The following is a 17024-nucleotide window of genomic DNA, read 5'->3' as shown; positions in this document are numbered from 1 at the left end:
TTCTAGAGACAACCATGATATCATTTTGGTAGCTGAATCCTTTTGTGAGCCTACTAGAAACAGATGTTTTGCATGAGAGCTCAGTTTTTCTTGTTCTGAACACATTCAGACAAATCACCCTGCAAGCATTCTTTGTGTTAAACTTTACTGGGAAATGGAACCCTCATCAGAATCCAGACCAGATCTGGCTGGATGTAAAGAAGCTGCAAAGGCTGAAAGTGTGTACGCCAGGAATTGTATCAAGCAGAGAGCACTGTGACTTGGTCTTCTTAGAAGTTCCAGTGTGCTGCGCTATCTGTAATAAAGCTATGCTGACCTGGAACAGTGAAGCAGTTTGATTTTTCTCTTTCTCTAATTAGGTGTTGACATAAGATATTGACAACAGAAGGAGGCTAATTTGCTTGAATAAAGCCTGTTGGTAGAAGGGATGCTTTGGACCTCCATTCACTTATAGGGCTATCCTCCCCCCCCACCAATCTCAGTGGAATGGGAGAGAGAATTGGGGAAGAAAAAAAAAAAGTAGAACTCATGAGTTGAGGTAAAAACTATTTGCTAAGAGAAAAAGGAAAGGATGATGATTATGACAAGTATATACGTATGTATGTATAGCATGTGATACATGAGGAATTGTTCACCACCCCCTGACCAATGCCCAGCTAGCCCCCGAGCAGTGGATGAGAGCCAGATGAACTCCCAACCTCTTCAGAACACCTTCTGCTTGATGTCATATAGTGTGGAGTATCCCTATGGCCAGTTTAAGTACTTTTGTTCCCTCCCAACTCCTTGGGTCCTGTGCTATGAACAGCCTTGGCTCTGTACAGCTCTGCTTAGCAGGAAACTCTAAATGTTGTTGTGTTACCAACATTGTTTTTCTCCTCAAACCAAAACATGGCATCATACCAGAGCATCTGGAGATGACAATTCTGTCCCAGCTGAAGCTAAGACACTCTTAAACAGGAGCAAAGGTAGAAGGCTGACTACTCAAAGTCTCAGGGAATGAACTGGCATCAATGCCAGATGACCTTACTGGGACTTTGACATGTTTGCTTTACAACTGGTTGGAAACACAGCTGCAAGAAGATTGTGTGTGGGAATTTTTCACCTGCCCACTTATGTAGGATGGGAAAGAATATACAGGCAAACTGGACGTTCATTTCTCGACAGCCTGTCTGCAAACAGAAAGTAGAATGGTTATTTAACGTGTTCAGAATTGTGGCAGTCTGAATCATGGTTTCTGAATGCTTGTCACTACCAGTTTGTTAAGCATTATGGGCTTATTTTCGATGTTATTTTTATTTTTTAATTCTTTGAATGAAAAGATGCAACCGACAAATCTTCAGGACATCAGAGTGGTCTATTTTCTATTTCACTCTCTTTAGCAGCAGGATGAATAAAAGCATTTGAAGACTTATCCTCTGCCATCGAGCCTCTGGGAAGGAGGAGGAAGAAAAAGCAGAGTGTGGGGGGAGGGCAGTGAGCATGGAAAATTCTACGAAATGGCTTGTGGGTTTCCTTTTCATGTGAAATTTCCCTGAAATTTTCCCCATGACTCACATCCTTCATGATTCCTTTTAAGTCCACAGTTTGGGCTGATTTTAGACAAGTAGGTAGCTTTTTTTTCCTGCCCAGATTTTGCAAAGGTGTGGATGTTTGGTGTTATTCCGTATCGTCTGATTAGGCATTGTAGTCTGGTCTCCATAGGGACGGATGCTCACTTTTTTTATAACCTTTCTTATCCTGTGGACAAAGATCGGAAGTAAGGAATTGACTTCAGAAGGAAAACTGTTATTAATCAGAGGTGTATTGTGTGAGGGAATAGCTGTGGGGGAAGTAGGAGGCTTTATTTTAGCAGGTGTTTTTTGATGGTTGTAAAAGTCTGGTATTGACAGAAGGGCAGTATTTGTTAGGATCTTGTGGCTTCTGACTTTTCAGTTTGTGCTGAGCTCCGTTTCTGCTGGGATACAGAGATCTCTAGTATTCACTCCCTGAAGTGCCAGCTGATGTCTTTTACAGAGGTGAGGGTAGCTGGCTTCTGGCCTCACCGTTGCATGACTGATTTCTTCTTGTGGGAGAAAGAGAAATGAATACACACCGCAACTGCCATGCAAACCCGATACTCCTCTCACCTCCTCCAGAGTTCAGATATGCCGTATTGTTTACAAAACCCTCCAGTATTTTGAAAAACCACGCGGGGTCTCCCTAATGAAGCGATTTAATTTCTAAATGATTCATTTGTCGGAAAACGAAACTTAATGCTAGGAGTGAAATTCCACGCACAGATTAATTGCATTCAGATCTACTTATGGACTGCTTTGATTTGTATGAATACCTGCTAGTTTTCTGTATCTAGCTGCTTGCTGTCTCTAAAGTTGTAAGTCACTGAATGGAAGGCCTGGAGTAAGGAATGTTGCTTACTCTTTCATTAGAAACATGCCTCTTTTGCTCATAAGCAATGCAGGTCTATAATACTGGGAATTTACTGGTTGGACTTTTTCAGTCTCTGGGCTTATTTTGTACAGAAATTATGCCAAAACCTAAAAAAAACCAAAAAACAAACAACCCCACAAAAATAACATAAAACTTAACCAGCCTCATCATGGAATATAACTGGAGCAATCTTCTCTATGTTAACTTACAGCTGTTATGTCATAAGTAATCTTTCAGTGCTTGGAGCAAGTGGCAATTTCCTCAGCTGTGGCCATGCTGACTTAGTTCCCCTTTCAGAGATGGAGGGAGTTTTCCATACAGGATTAGGTAGACGTGCAGCTTGCTTTCTATGTAAGCATGTTTGTGCATCTCCATGTATGAAGTGTAAATGCTCAGCTTGTTCTGGAGTTCACATATCCTGGATATGAGTTATTTAACAGTTTGTTCGACCAGGTAGGAACCCTGAGCGAAATCTTGTTACTGTGTTTGTTTTTTACAATCCCGTTCTTGTACTCTTGTCTTTGAATGTAGGAATAATGACAGGCAGATTTTGGAGGGCCAAGTTCTTGTTAAGTTAGATATGTGCTTGGAAAGTCCCCACATAAAGTAGACAAGTTCCCAGTTTGGTTGCTGTTTGCTCTTTCAAGTGAGAAGTAATTTGCCTGCAGACAGATGACACTGTTTCTGAACTGGGGGGGAAATAATCTAGTGAATGTGTTTGAAAAAAGAAAATGACTAGACTCAAAGTCTTACTGGACAGTGTTACTGCTGTAATGACTGGTGGTACTGCATAGTTTGTTATTAAGGACCAGTGTCCTATTGCTAACGCATTAAGTACGTAACAGTTAAGATATTCATGGCATTAGAAATAAATTACGCTCTTAGGAGTACTGTTGGTATCATCCTTTTATACTTTAAAGAAGACAAGGCCGGTGGTGACTAAAATATAGTCTGAATCGAAAAGTACAGTTTTGCTAAATGTTTTCTGTTGACACTGACGGAAGAACTTTCTTATTGACATACAAGTCAACAGGAACAAACAGAAAGAAAACTTCTTGGTGGGGGGATAGTTTGTAAAAGCGGTTCATTTTTGAACAGGTTTTTAAGTTACTGAGGCCTTTTATTATTCTTCGTATGTGTAGTTGCTTCTTGTATGTAAAAAGAAACAGCAGTTTTCATTGGCATTATTCATGTATGAATGTCTGTGGTTCTGATACAATTCCGGTCTTGATCTGATCTCAGAAACAACTTGACAGAGCTAAGTTGCATTTTTTGCAGCTGTTTAAAGACAACAAGCTGTGTGGGACAGAAGTAGTGATGTATGTTGTAGGAAAACCTTCATTCATTAGTGGGAGCCCTTCCAGGGCATCCTGTGCACCTTTCCTTTCTTCCCTTTTCTCAGAAGAAAATGTATAGAGTTCTAAATGTGGAAGGATGTTGTGTCTCATGAAGGCACAAGGAGAGTCCCTGAGGCCAAGTGTCTCTTCAGCTTTTCCGATTGTGCTCACCTGTTTTGCACAGAAGCACTTAATATTAAACCCCTGTAGAGCATGCAACCACAAAAATAAGCTGTGTGTGTATTTGGTGCTTCACACACAGGGAAAGTGGAGATTTCTTTTCTCAGACTTGATTACAGGAAGAGTTTAATGAATGGAGAGACTTGGGACAGGAGAATGGGGGGGGGGGGGGGGGGTTGAGAGCAGAGGGGAGGAGGGGGAGCAGCCAAACTGCTCATCCAGAACCATGGCAGTATAATTGTAACATATGTACAAACGTGATGTACAGGATGATTCTTAAAATTACTTCTGGCTTTTTAAGCTAAAACATTTGAGGGAACATGCTCCTTTCCATAAGAATGCCCTGAGCTGGGAGCTGCTTGTGGTTTGATATTTCATCACAGTAATGACAGCTTGTATGCACTGCCAAGAGCCCATAGCTTCTTCCTCTTGTGCTCACTTTGTTCCAGTGAAATATCTTTAAGGTGAGAAAATGCGTATTTAACAAGCCATGTAATCATCCTCTCCTTGATGAGTGCTTTTTTTGTGTGAATTTCTTACTCTGTCCCACCGAGGAAAATTGCTGATGATTTTATGAAGCAAAGTGGTGTTTTTTCTTGCTTTTTTTTTTTTTTTCTTTTAACTGAAAAGAATAAAGAAGGAGCTAAATGTTCTGATGTTCTCATCAATCTATCAGAATTAGTAATAATCTTTCAGTGCTCTGCAGTTCCTGACATCACGTAGTCCAGTGATTGATTCCTGTTACTAGCATTGGAGAAACCTGGGAGAGAAACTAATGGGTGCTTATAAGTATCCGCAGGTTGAGTGTCAAGAGGATAGGGCAGGCTCTTTCCAGAGGTACCCAGTGACAGGACAAGGGGTGCCAGCTGGAAGAACTTAACTGTGAGGGGTGATGGAACACTGGAGCTGGTTGCCCAGTGAGGTTGTGTGTCCCTCTTCTCTCAGATACTCAGAACCCAGTTGGATGCTTTTCTGTGCCACTTGCTGTAGGAAACTGCTGTTGTTGTCTGTGTTAGAAGGCATGTTGTTTTGCCTTCCTTAGCTGTAATACAATGCTTTCAAGTAGCCATGAGCTTTCACTGTGACAGAACGTGTTCCAGTGTTCACACTGTTGCTTTGTTTTGGTGCTTTCTGTCCACTCTGACAGCAGTTGAAGGAAGTGAAAATGATTTGTGTGTGAGGAGAAAGTTTTGGATATTAGGCAGACTTGCATAAAACTAAAAATGATGTTTCTTACCGTCCTAATCTAAATTATGTATTTCATCCCACATATCTCCATCTTTAAGACAAGGGTGTTATGTGGATTTCATGGGTGTATGGGTGTCTGAATGATCACAAAGAGTTGTGGTCAGTGGCTTAATGTCCAGTTATGAGTGGTATTGGAACCAGCAGAGGTTGGGGCTGGGTGGGCTTTTGGGTCACTTTCAAATCAAGCCATCCTGTGGTTCTGTTCAGAGCATGTATCTGATGCTCTAACAGCCTGGAGTTTTTCCACCTAGTTCTTTTGGAGATATCATAGTATAAATTGCATTTAGCTTGTGTTTCAACTATGAAAAATACATTTTTAGTCTTTAAATAGAAGGCTAATTCTCTGTGCATTTCTGTGTAGTACTCCTAAGGCCATAAACATATGAAGAACTGCCCTCATGGGATGACAGCTCTCCTGGATAAATTACGAACAAAATACATACATGAAAAAATGAGTGTTGAGCATGGAAGCACTCAACAGAAGCCTCCAGAATGGTTACATTCACAAGTGAAAGCCAGAATTGGGAGTTTTCAGTTTAACAATCCCACCGTAACCAGTTTTCAACTTAACAGGCCCAGTGTTTACTTCAGGGGTCATCGTTGGCAACAAAAATGATTTCAGAGCTGCACATCTCAGCAGAGGGTAACATAGGTGTCTGCTCCACATACATCTGAAAAACGTCTCTTAGCTCTGAGACATAAGAATATTTCACAGTCACTTCTGTTGTTTTTAATTCTCTTGTTTCTGTGCTCTACTTTGTGACTGTGCTTGTGATGTTTTTTCCTAACTTAGCAGCCCTTGCAGTATGGACTAATTTCTGTATCATTTCTCTTCAGGCCATAATATGTAAAAGGAAAACGTCTCAGTATGAAAAGATGTACCCTGCTTTGGTTATTTAGGAATAGCAAGTGTTTCAGCAGTGTGGTCACTTTAATTAGACACAGAGAGAAGCATCAAAGTGATGAGGAAGAGAGCGAAATGGAACGTCATTAGTGTCTGTTTTTGACAAGTCCAGAAATCCTAATTTCCCAAATGAAAGCGTCACCTCCATGGTGCTTTTTGGAGCCATCTCAAGCTCTTAAGGAGATCCGTGACTGCATCTGGGAATTCTTCTGCAAACACAGCTCAAAAAATGTACACGTTTTTCCGTGCGTATCCTTACTAATGAGCTTATTTTGTCGCTTCAAGATAAGCTCTTCTGAGTTTTGTTTCAGAGGTATTACTATGCTAATCGAAAAGAGCGGATCCTTTCCAGGAATTCTGTGCTCTTTGTGTAAATGTTTTAATGAAAGGTCGGGGCACTTGGTGCAAATTGAAACACAATTGTGTCAGATTGTGTTCCCACTTGGAAATAACTAAGAATTCTAGATTTTCTTGGAAGAGAAACTCTTCTAAAGAAAATAACAAATTGCTAAGTGGTTAAATGTAGGTACTCTACTCCAGGTAGAGCTGATAGTAACCATGTTCCACAACTAGAGACTGATAGGGGAAATCCCAGGTTTACATATTTCTGGTTGCATGATGAACTTATAACCTTCTCTATACTATGTATACCTTGTTCACAGAGTCACCGAGGTTGGAAAAGACCTACAACATCCATCACCAATAGTTCTCACTAAAATGCGTCCCTCAACACAGCGTCCAAGTGTTCCTTGAACACCTCCAGAGTCAGTGACTCCACCACCTCCCTGAGCAGCCCATTCCACTGCCTGACCACTCTTTCAGAGAAGTAGTAGGTATAAAATGTAGTAGTCCCCAAGTAGCTATGATGGGTTTTTACCCTGATCAGGTCACTCACTGTTCTGTGGTTATTTCATGGATACTTTAGTCTTGGATTGCATAGCACCTAAGTATCAGCCATGGAATGTATATCTAATGAATTTGCAACTGCCAACTAAATTTACAGCTGGCTTGAAACTCATCGTAATATTGACCCAGTCTTTGTAAATACTGTATGGAAATTTGGAAATTTCTTTGGAAATACAATACCTATGGAAACCCTTCGAATTTTCTTTTTTGTTTTTTTTTTATGAGTGCTTTCCAGTTCTAGCAAACATCACTAGAAGTGGAGGTTCTTTTTCATTCTAGCTCTTATTTTACATAAGGCTGAAAATCTTAGTCTTAGATGTTGCTTTTTTCCATTTATCTTCCAGATGCTTGGTAAAACACCGCATAAGCACTGGCAGTTAACTTCCTCTGTTGCATCAGCAGTGAATTCTGTGTTCAGCATCCTGCACTGGTAATTTGTTATAGGATGGGATGACCTTGCTAAGTGTACATGCAAAACATCCTGTCCTTTGCATCTAAATGCAAACTACTTTTTACAAATAAGTACCAAATGTTAGCTTCTATCTCCCTGTGCTTTTGAGGGACTAAATCCCTTCAGCTTTGACAGGAAACATCAGCTGCTTTAATATATTATATTGGAAAAACATCTTTTTGACTTTAACAACACTTAAAGTTTGAAGTCAAAATGTATGGATTTTATAGAATCAGGTGCCGTAGCCCTGGAACCAGAAGCAAAAGTATCTACATGGGCTAGAAATCCCTGCTGAGACGTGGAGCTTTGTTAGCCCAAGCAGAAATCGTCTAACTCAGCTGTGCATCTTCCTGAGCAAACCTAGCATCTGTGCTAGCTGCACGGGGTTGAACAAGATGATCTCCAAAGGTCCCTTCCAAACCTTGTTCTCTCATTCCGTGTTCTCCAAAGAGCTCTGGAAAGCACAGCAGAACCTCGCCTCTTGCTGTCAAGTCCTGAATGGGAAACGACACTGACTAATAGTGGGGTGGTAGTTTGGCATCGTGTGTCTTTTGGCTGGGTGTTTTTTGGATATTCCGTCTTCACCAAAACATAAGAGTACAGGATTTCATGTCCAGAAATGGATCAAATGTAAACAGGCAGTTTCTGCTGCTTCTGGTGGGGATGGAATGGTAATTTTTTGGCAGGAGAACTACTGCATTTTTCCTCTTTTGCTTTCAAGCCTGCCAGGTAACTGATCTGTTTTTTCTGCTATGCTTACCTTGCAAAGCAGCCAGCCTGTAAGCAAACAGAACAGAAAATTACAATTTACGTGGCTCTTAAAGTTATTAGAAACATGTAATATTTGCTGATGCTTATATATTCCCAAGTGCTACGTATTCTTGATACAAAGGTGGCACTGCTAAATTTTAAGTTCTCTTTTGCATGGAATTTTCCAGTTACGTGACTAGAACATTATTAACATTGATTATGAATGTGTTTTTTTGTTGATATTTGTCTTGGAAGTATATTAAAAAAAGAAAAGCCTGAGGCAGTAGCACAGACTGAAAGATTTGGCAGAGTTCTCTGTGATTGATAATAGCAATTTATTATTAAAAAAAATATAGGAAGGGGAAGGCATAAATCTGTCTGTAGGCACAGTTCTCCATCTCTTACGTAAGGACTTAACGTCCTTATAGTACTTTAAAGGTGTTTATAATCAGAATGGAGAGCAACTTTTTACATGGGGAGATAGTGACAAGGGGGGGATGGCTTTAAACTAAAGCAGGGGAGGTTTAGGTTAGATGTTAGGAAGAAATTCTTCATTCAGGTTAGTGAGGCCCTGGCACTGCTGCCCAGAGCTGTGGGTGCCCCATCCCTGGAGATGCCCAAGGCCAGGCTGGATGGACCCTGGGCAGCCTGAACCGGTGGGGGGCAGCCCTGCCCATGGCTGGGATTGGGTCTGGGTGGTCTTCAGGGTCCCTTCCAACCCAACCCATTCTTTGTGATAGTACTCTTTTGTCAAAATGCCTTAAAAATGTTGGCGTTTTTAAAGGGTAGGGAAATGAAGGTAAGGCTCCAGTGGTGCTGATTTTACAGCTGAGTCTAGGTGAGGCCTCACTGCTTTGGTGTTTGCCATTGGGATGGCTGGGGCTGGCCCTGCTGAAGTTTTGTAGCCTGTAACATGCTGCCAGGAAATGAAGTAGTTTGGCGGTTGAAGTTGTTTTATAGGTGGTGGCTCTCACAGCATAAAGAATGCTAAGTGTACATCAGAATCAAGTTCACTTTTTGCAACATGTGTTTGTAGCATACATGATAACTGGAAAAGCAGGAATTGAGTTAATACATAATGTTCTAAAGCAGTAAGATTTTATGAAGGATGGCTGCAAAACAAAGCTCTTACTGGAACCTTCTCCAAGCTGGGTGTCTTGCAGAAGGCCCAAAAGCTTGTCTTTCCATTTCCCCTTTGTTTCCAGAACCAATCTGTTCAGAACAATATGAATTGGTGTGGGGTTTTTGTTGTGTTGTTACTGACCTGGTGATGGCTGGTAGTTTACACAGCTTGTGGAAGAGGCTCTTTGGATTTTGTTCACATATTTGTCACCTGTTTCTCTTCTGTGTTCTTAACCCAATGAGAAAGTTCTGCCTTGAGTTAAGGATGTATGCTTAGAGAGAAGGAAATGGTGGGATACTGGTATATGTTATATATGTATTTTCTGGAAATAACCATAGCTGTCACTTGATACGCTCTTATGAAGTGTATATAAGCACCTCTGTTGGTGTTCTCATTCAAGCTTCGTGGTTGTCTACAGCAACAATGGAAGTAATAGTACAGGTAACTACAGTGAAGAATCATCAGCCTGATTTGCTGTCTGTACCCTGACTCAATTATCTGCTTACAGCATCTGAGGACTGAGCGGCAGAGAATCTCAGCCAGGCTTTTTTGCATTGGGAAAGGCACAATTACTACTTGGGAGAGCAAATAAAAGACTCCATTACATCTTTTATTGAAGTGTAATAGTCAGATTAAGTCTGGGCAAATCGAAGAGATAGTAAATGGTAAGGTGCGCACCAGCAGTCGTATTTTGCTGATAATATTTATGGAAATTACCGATTAATTATTGTGCTTTTTATTTGTGCATGTTATTGTTGGAGAGAGTCGGGGATGTGGTTTGTGATTGTAATTATCTTTTATTGCCCTTTTCTATATCATTTTATGACACATATATTAAATCTCCTGAAGGTTTTTTAAAGGCAGGAACTGAGTGAAAGGGAAATAGTTTTAATAGTCAGGTGCCCATTCCCTCACATATGGTGTTGATCTGTGCCATATGTGCATGTTCCTTATAGTACTGAAGTACACAAGGGAGGCATGAGAAATAAAATGTAGTTCATAAGTGGATGTGAGAAAACTGATGGGGCTTCTTGTGTGTATCTTATGCGCTACTAATTAGGGTGGATATCTACCCAAATGATAATTCAGCTTCTTCCCTTGCAACTTGTGTTGTTTCTGTACTTCTTTTAACTGAGGGATGAGTGAGAAGTTATGCGGTCAGAGATGGGGTGAGTTGGGGACCTGGAAAATAAGACTTGAGTCAGTCTGCAACAGGTCACTGTATGCAATTTTCTTTTTAAAATAGCACTATGTAGGAACTAATTTCTTGTTCAGAGTGCAAGAATTGCTGAAAATTTCCACTGAACTGGTGTGGGAAAAACTGTAAAACACTGAAATAGAGAAGGCAATCTGTTGGGCAGGAGGCATTCTGCTAGGATGTGTCATTTCCATTCCAGCTTCTCTGCCTACCTGGTGGTCTGTCACTCGGCCCACCTGGGCAGGGGCTGCCAGGACCCCTGTGTTGTTTGCCTTGCAAGCTGAGAAGGGTTTTCTGTTTGCATGCTCTCCTTCCCAGGCAGTTCTGTTTGTGCGTTCATTGGTCTAAGGATATGGACAAATTGAGTCATTAAGAAGACGAATTCACTTCACCTAGACAAAAGGTTTTAAAAGCCTATCTTCTGACTCGGGAGTGTTTTCCCTTGTTGAGAGCATTGGAGAAAAGCAGTCTGTATGAGGCTCTGCTTGATTTTAATTGAAAGTCATGTTTACCTTTTCCCCACTGGTAATTGACTGAAAAAAAATTAAACCGAATGCCTGGTATTCCTCATTCAGCTCATAAAGACTACTGAACAAGCAATTTTATTGCCTTTGGCTATTGAATGGGATTGTCCCGACAAGGAACCACACAGCGTTGTTTTATTTGCCATTTATTTTGGTGGGGTAATAAACCCTGATTTGTTGACTGTGTAATACTAACCACTTGAAAATTGCTCCAGTTATCAGGCAGCTGGCTCTGCCAGGTAGATTGTGTGCTGTTGTTTAAGGAGACTGCAGCGAGGTGGGGGTTGGCCTCCTCTTCTCCCAGTAGCAGTGATAGGACGAGAGGGAATGGCCTTAAGTTGTGCCAGGGAAGATTCAGGTTGGATATTAGGAAAAGCCTCTCAGAGCAGCGATGCAGTAGCACAGGCTGCCCAGGGAGGTGGTGGAGTCACTGCACCTGGAGGTGTTCAATAACTGTGGAGATGTGGCACTGAGGGATGATGTCAGGGTGTAGTGGGGATGGGTTGGGGTTGGAGTTGGTGGTCTTATTAAGGCTGGAAAAGACCACCGACTCTACGATTCCAGTTCAATAGTGTAGACTAAATCTTGTTGGTTTTCCTAACTGGATTTGGAAGACAAATGAAGTGTACAAGAAATTCAGATTGTCCTGAAACTGTTCAGGAAATGTGAAGCATGTGGTGAGTCTCTACTGTTGTGAAACTTCAAGCTTTAATTTTAGAGGAACCTGCTTGTTCCTAACCAGGTTTACTTGTGTACATCTTTTGCATGCTTCCAAGCCATAGAAAGAGTTGGGAAATAAAGAACTTAAAAGCCTGATCTATACAACAAATTCACAGATCCTGTTTAAGGCCTTTTGAAAACATCATAACAAGCCATAGTTTGCTTTCCTTTCCCACTGTATCTTGAATAAAATCACAAAGATGTTAAATAAATCGAACCAAAATACAATCACAGGAAGGATGCTTCTGCTTTATGTTACCTTGCATAAACTGCACAGAATAGCGAAATATTTTCAAGGAAATATTTTAATGGAGATGGGGCGGACAGAAATGCAACTGCTTTGCAAAATAATTTATCCCATCGTAGCCAAGAATTTTTAGAATTAACTGAAATGTAAAACAAAAATTGTATTTTAAGAATTACTGTTTCCTGTTACCTGGAGACAGAGCGTGTTTTCCTTCTGCTATGGCAACAAGGGCACGCGAAGAGTATCTCGATAACTTGGAGTTCTGCCACAGAACAGATGAAGAGCTCCAAACCCAGTATGTGGATGCTGTCTTTCTGTTAGCAGCTTTGAGCCCGACTCTTAAAATAGTTTTGACCATCTCCTCGTAGCTCTGACACACACAGCCAACAGAGAGTGGCTTTAAAATGCACAAAAGTCTTTGTGTGTTCCAAATCCAGCATCAATTACTGCTCTATAGGAAGACAGAGTTGTCAACAGCAATAAGGAAGTACTTGTGTACTTGGACAATGCTTGGTTTCTGTTGCTCAGGCTTTCCGTATAATCGTTTGATTCATTTCTTGGGTATCTCATCTCTCAAACGAATCAGCTGTGGATTTTGTTTTCAGATTTTCACTTTTGCATTAGGCCATTTGTACAAGTTCTCATTAGGTGCACCTTTCCATTGTGGTTGCTTTTTTAATTGTGTTTTGAAAACTCTTGGTATATATATATATATCTATATATATATATATACACATATATATATATATTTGCATTCTTCTTTAAATACATATGCTAGATTTAGGGTGGGTGATGTGTGTGCACAAGAACAATCTGGTTCCGTGCTAGGTGTGAGATAGTAGTATGATGACCTTGGACCTGGGTCGGGGCAATCCCAAGCACAAGTACAAACTGGCTTGAGGGAAGCCTTGAGGAGAAGGATTTAGGGGTGTCAGTTGATGAAAGACTCAACACAAGCCAGCAGTGTGCACTCACAGCCCAGGCCAACCGTGTTTTTGGTTACATGAAAGGAAGTGTGACCAGCAGGTTGAAGGAGGTGATTCTGCTCTTCTGCTCTGCTCTTATTCTGGAGCCTCCAGAACAAGAAGGGCATGGAGCTGTTGGAGTGGATCCGGAGGAGGGCCATGAAAATGATCAGAGGTCTGGAGCACCTCCCATACAAGAACAGGCTGAGAGAGTTGGGGCTCTTCAGCCTGGAAAAGAGAAAGCTCTGGTGGGACTTTACAGTGGCCTTCCAGTACCTGAAGGGGACCTACAGGAAAGCTGAGGAGGGACTTTTTATAAGGGCAGGTAGTGACAAGATGAGGGGAAATGGTTTCAAACTGGAAGAGGGTAGATCTAAACTAGATATTAGGAAGAAATTTGTTACGATGAATGTGGTGAGACACTGGAACAAGTTGCCCAGAGAGGTTGTGGATGCCCCCTCCCTGGAGGCATTCATGGCCAGGCTGGATGGGGCTGCAAGCAACCTGCTCTACAGTGGGATGCCCCTGCAGATAGCTGGGGGTTGGAACAAGATGATCTTAAGGGTCCTTCCAACCCAAAGCATTCTGTGCTAATACAGACACTTCCCTGCTGAGCATGTCAAATCCAGTCGTGGTCTTTACCCTCTTCACTCCCTGCCATAAACATCTGCTGAGGAGCTCTCTTGCTGACCTCTGTACTAGTCTAACACACATGCTGTTGGCAGCCAGCATGCCCAGAAGTTTGTGTGATGAATAACCATCCCTGACTGATGGTTAAAAATGAGAATAAGTAGAAATATTTCTCAAGTGACGCATGCAGTCAGGTGCATTTTTAATCATGTAACCTGCTGTCCAGGCTGTAACTCCATCATGTGTACCCACAAACAAGATCAAATGAGTTGAGAGTGTGAACAATGTCACCTGGTTACTAAAATGGTCTTGCTGACTGCTGCATTCAGGAGGCCAGCTGGATGGTTATGCTCTGCTGTTCTTCACCTTAGCACAGGCTTCTTGCTTTGCAGTTCTGCTTGAATTCTTTCGGAGCTGTTTCTGTTTCTCATATGTGCTTGCATGATACGTGCTTTATTGTGGTAGTAGTTAATCAAGGGCAAACTCTAGCCATTATTCTAGATGAATACATGTGTTCAAGTGTGAAGGTAGTATGTTTTATTTACATACATAATGAGCACAATATAGGATGTATTGCACCTTCAAAATGTACCTGCAAGAGGTGAATGACAAAAACACATGGTATCTCTCATCTAGCCGTGGGTGTCCGTGTTCATTGCAGGGGAGTTGGACTAGATGATACTTAAAGGTTCCTTCTCACTCAAATGATTCTGTGATATTCTGTGTCTAGGAATAAGCATGGCAGCGTTTAGCCCAGTGGGATGCAGCATGACATGTATTTGTGTACTGTTATAATGAACAAAGTGCTGCTAGAGAGCAGGTTAAAGAAGAGAACCTTCAGAACTTCCCCAAGTCTTTACCATAGCTCACATGTTTCAATCTTGGAAAACTAACACAAAGTATGTTTACAAGGCAGTCTTTTATATAAAATACAGAAAGGATTTTTCTTAAATATTTGGCTCCGTGCTGTAAATTTGAGGGAAGGACTAATGTAAACTGAAAAGCTCAGCCTGCAAGCAAGTGACCTAGATTGCTTTTGGAAAGAGCTGGGGAGGGTGGCAGAGCAGTGTCTTCTCTTAGGAAAGCTGTGGGTACCTGTGTGCTGTTCTGCTGAGTCCTGGGGCCGGGGTGCCAGACAGATCTGTGCACGCCTGCTGTGCTGAGCCGTGCCTCCAAGAGAACCACTGCAGCTGGCTAAAGCTGATCAAGTGCTGTGCTTGTGCTGCAAGTGGGTTGGAAAGGTGTTTCCAGTTGTTTTGATATGTTTGTGCCTTAAAAAGTGTACGTGCCTGATTAGACCCGTGACATTGAGTTTTAATGCTATCAGTTCCCTTTTGCAGTCCTCAAATCGTGGTATGTTTCTAGTTCTACTGCAATGAGTGCTTTCCTTTGCCTTCCACTATTTCTTTTATTTTCTGGGTTTCTTTTGCCCTCAGCTATGTTTATTTCAGTCTTCTCCCATGCAGGGCTGCGTACAAGAACACATGTAGGGCAGTTGGTGCAGCGTTCTTCAAGGATCCTTTGATACGGTAAAATAGATCCTACTTAGTGTGTGCAGCTGGGACCGGCTGGTTCTTCATGCCTTGGTTTTTGCAACAAAGAGAGGACCGTGCACTGCAGAATGTAAACAGCGTGTAGTTTTTCAAACAAATTCAAGTTCTGCTGTTTTCAAAACCTTTGTGCTACAGCTGTTAGTAGTTAATATTTAGCGCTACTCTTTTTGCCATGCTGCAGAAATCAGGGTTAGTACAACTTTCTGTTTCCTTCATGCCTTGACAAATTTGTACGGTCTCTGCTCTCAGCCTTCCTCCAGAACTGCCCACGATGAAGCTGTTTAAGCATAAAACTCTCCCCAAATGCTGTTACTTTTTGGGAGTTATCAGTGTCAAGTAGAAGCAGCAGGTTTCCATGCTAGCAACTGTCGGGTTGCGATTTTTGACTTAAGAATACTTTGCTGTGGAAACAGTATTGCTACGGACATGGTTCAAAACAAGCTTGAGATAAATCTTGTATGTTAGAGTACACAAGTCTTAATGGATTACTTTTCCATTGCTGATTTTCAATTAAGAACACCAGCTTCCTGTTTTTCTTCTTCTGAAGTCCTGTCCATCTGAGCTCTTAGGATCTCTAAAATAGCCTGTCAAAACAAGAATTCAGTGAAGTGACTGGAAAGTGACTTCTGCTTAACCTTTCATGTTATAAACAATTGGCTGAGCCACAAATAGTCAGAAACAGTCTATATTTAGGCCCTGATTTAAAGAACTGATATTTCCACATTTGCTTTGTCATAACTGGTAGTAGTTGCTAAATTATAAAAGCTCATAGCTATTGCAGCTGCTCGGAGGATCGCTGCGTCTTCTACCATAATGCATTCAGAAGCTCTATGCGTTGTACATGTATAATAAGGCAGTCTAGCTGCTAGCATAGGCACTGAATTCAATTCTCAGTGTCTGTCTCAAGCCAAAGCCATTGGCTTTTTGGAAAATAATGGAGAAGGGCAGTGGAAGTACAGCAGACTTCAAGAAGTCACATCCACTAAGAGTGAGCTGGGTGACTGCAGATGCTGATTACCTGCTCTGTTGAGATGAAAAGGAAAATCTTGTTCAAAATGACTGATAAGTCATACAAGGTCAGACATTGAAGGGGGTCAGACATTGACCCTGGTTAGACAGTAAGGCAAACTTCTGTAATTATGGGCTTAGCAAGAAGAAACAAGATGGAGAAGTAACAAAAGCAAAGTTTCTTCAGGAAGTGCTAATGTTTGTACTTCACTAATGTCAGGTATCTCACTGGTTGGTATTGGGACTGATACCATACAACTTCTTTGTTGGTGATGCAAACAGTGGGACTGGATACACCCTCAGCAAGTCTGCTGTCAGCACCAATCTTTGTGATGTAGTCAGCACAATGGAGAGGAGGGATGCTATCCCAAGGGACCTGGCCAGGCTGGTGAGGTTGGCCCATATTAACTTCATGAAATCCAGCTAAGCCAAGTACAAAGTGCTCCACCTAGCTCAGGGTAATCCCAAGCACAGATACAGGCTGGATGGGAAATGAACTGAGAGCATCTTTGAGGAGATGGTGTTGGAGATGTTCGTTGATGAAAAATGGCGTGTGGGCTGGCAGTGTGTGCTTGCAGCTCAGAAAACCATATTTATCCTGGGCTGCATCAAAAGAAGCGTGGCCAGCAGAGTGAGGGAAGCGATTGTCTCTACTTCATTCCCTTGAGGGCCTACTTGCAGCACTGCATTCAGCTCTGGAGTCTCCAGTGCAGGAAGGACTAGGAACAGTTGGAACAGAGGTTAGGAACATGACTGAAGAGCTGGAGTGCCTCTATTGTGCATAAAGGTTGAGGGAGCTGGTCTTATTCTGCCTAGAGGACACTCTGGGGAGCCCTCATTGCAGCCTTCCAGT

At 41.8% G+C, this 17024-nt stretch overlaps 1 protein-coding gene across 1 annotated transcript in view; it reads left to right on the top strand.

Annotated features, from left to right (window-relative positions):
• LCLAT1 (lysocardiolipin acyltransferase 1) overlaps positions 1–17024 on the top strand; it is a 96453-nt gene that overhangs the window by 15183 nt on the left and 64246 nt on the right. The gene's annotated exons all lie outside the window — the stretch shown is intronic.

Source organism: Excalfactoria chinensis, chromosome 3 (assembly GCF_039878825.1).
Source record: "Excalfactoria chinensis isolate bCotChi1 chromosome 3, bCotChi1.hap2, whole genome shotgun sequence".
NCBI classification, from domain to species: domain Eukaryota; kingdom Metazoa; phylum Chordata; class Aves; order Galliformes; family Phasianidae; genus Excalfactoria; species Excalfactoria chinensis.
Note: the sequence above shows the minus strand (reverse complement) of the source record. Positions and strands in the feature narration are given on the sequence as shown.